Below are 2,741 nucleotides of genomic sequence, written 5' to 3'. Positions count from 1 at the left end.
GTCTGGATTTACCCTGCAGAGATCTGAGGAGCAGTTACCCACAGTCCTCACAAATCCACCGCAGTTTAAAATTCCAACACAAAGAAAGCGGAAGGTAACGAACATCCGGCCAAAAAGCAGGACACACTACGGAGCAATCCCGGAAGTCGTGGATATAGACTAGCCACACGGTAATCACCCTCTGTCCATTCACAGCTGGAATGTGGGCCACGGCTTGTGTTCACGGGTTTAATACCTCTAACAAGCTGCAGATGCTCTCGTGAGTTAATCTAGACATTCGAGTGGAGATAATGACCGGCAGGCAGCAGCCTATCAGGGATCTGCTCTCTTGGATAGATAAGAGTTGTGGGTTTAATCAGTTGCGATGCCCCTGTGGGACTCCTGGCCTCACCGCTTATCTTCCTTGAGACAGCTCTGCTGCGATGACACCAACAGCAAAAAACAAAGATTTACACAACAGCGAATTACACTGAGGCTGGAAACGCTGCTGTTCCCCATCAGCCCCTGTCAGGGCCTGTCAGGTGAACACAATGTGTGTGCTTGCCAGCTGTGAGTTGAATGCATGGAAGGGGACTGAAATAAAAGGATCCAGATGGAAGACACAATGCCGGTCTTTATTCTCAGACACGTTTCAAGTCATAAATATACCAGATCAAAGTCCTGCAGTGGCTCCATGCAAAGGTATTTTTGTATCAGATAAGAATAGACAGAGAGGCCATCAAAGGAAAAGCAGTCCTAAAAATAAAGTGTCATCTTCAGCATAAATTCAAACGGTAGCTGTCAGTCATCAGCAAACCTTTCTTCTGCCGGTACTCAAACATAAAATTTCCCTGAAGAGATAACCAGTGTGTTTGAGACCACAGGTTTTTTTCTACGAATGACACTATTTATTTCCTCTCTCATTCTGAGAATCACATGCCACATCAGACTCCTCAGCGTGTGGGCTGCTGTTGTTATGAACGTCCTAAAATGCAACCAAGACGTGCTGCTGTTCCAGATGTTCCATGAGTATTTCAGCTGGAAAGCAGGACTTCTCCTAAAGAACCTTTTACTTCTATTGCCTCTAAATCTGGTTTAGTTGGAGATGCAAAATGGCTGGTAGGTCATCATTAAACAACTACTAAATGTATAGTCTATTTTTTTCAGGTTAAATACACTATATATAAAATAAACCCTGCTTACATGTTTATGCATCAGTAATAGTAATCCAAAAGTACAATGCATGAAAAGTACCTTTACTTTTGATATTTAAAGTGCATTTTGCAGATAAAAACTGTACTTTTACTGCAACAAAATGTTTGACTTGTTTTTGTGTGAAAGCTTGGAGTGTTACACTGTCGATAGTCCTAGTTTTACTCAGTGGTTGAATGTAACTAAGTACATTTACTCAAGTACTGTAATTTAGTACACATTTGAGGTTCATGCAACTTTCTAATTCTACTCCACTACATTTCAGATGGAAATATTGTACTGCAGCAAGCAGCCACTTAGCTTAGCATAAGACTGAAAATAGATGTTCTAGACGTGTGCAAAGACAAAAAAACAACAACCTGCATCCCAGCACCTCTAAAGCTCATTCTAATCGGGTTTGTGTAACCAGTGCTAAAAACCAAAGTGTAAAAAGAAGTTGCAGTTTTACAAGGAAGTAATGTGCCACATTGTTTCTTGATCAGATGCAATGACTCCCGGCAGTTACCACTTGAAATATAATTAAAAATAAATAAACGTTAGTCATGTAAAGCTAGTCAGGCTAGCTTGCTGATTACCCCTTTTTCATAGTTTTTATGCTAAGCTAAGCTAAGCGGCTGCTGGCTGAATCTTTATATTTACTGGAAACACAACAAGAGTGGTGTCTATCTTCTCATCTAACTCTCGCAAAGAAAGTAATTAAGGCTCTTTCCCAAAATGTCAAACTATTCCTGCAAATCTTAAATATAAGACTACATTTAGGGTAGTTGTATCTAGACACTACAGTGATCTGGGCTGTCCTATGATTCATACTACCATTGTTTGTTGACCCTCTGGGTTTTCCCTGCACGTGTGGTGGGACTTGATATGCAAACTGTCTTTAGATTCAAATTCAGCGTTGGGTATTTGCGTTGGTGAGTCACTCCGTCCCTCCACACAGAGTTTACTTTGTGTCTTCGTTCAACACTGAGTCATCGCAAAAATAGGCCACAGTCGAAAAAGCAACCAGAGACATTTTACTCTGTTTAGCTTTCAGAAGAAAAGACACATTGATACCTCGTTTCGTGCCTCGTTTTCTGATGCGTGATAATGAGTCAATGAGTGTCCGGGCTGCAATATGTTCTTCCCACCCTCAGAAGGCGTTATTGACCCAAGACTTCTCACCGCCTCACCAGTAAGAGCTGATTGGCTCATCTTTGTGTTCTTCTCTGAAGTTGTGTGCTTCACCTTCTTCTCAATGTAAGAAAAAGAGTGTCCAGCTGTTACACAATCACTCTCTGAGCCGGAGCTGTTAGGCAATGTTGTCAAGAACTTCCTTTAAACCATCCCCCAACTCCATCTCTCTCTCTCTCTCTCACGCTCTCTTTCTCCATCTGCCTATATCTACCTGCTAGATATACACTACAGGCACAGACACACATTATTACAGATGAACGGGAAATCATGTGTGCACTGGTTTAAGTCTGTAAATTATGATGTTGAGAAATGTGCCTACACACATGCACCATACACGTATGCATCAGTTGTGAAATATGTAGCGTTTGGTTATGCAG

Source organism: Etheostoma spectabile, chromosome 7 (genome assembly GCF_008692095.1).
Source record: "Etheostoma spectabile isolate EspeVRDwgs_2016 chromosome 7, UIUC_Espe_1.0, whole genome shotgun sequence".
Classification (NCBI taxonomy): domain Eukaryota; kingdom Metazoa; phylum Chordata; class Actinopteri; order Perciformes; family Percidae; genus Etheostoma; species Etheostoma spectabile.
Note: the sequence above shows the minus strand (reverse complement) of the source record.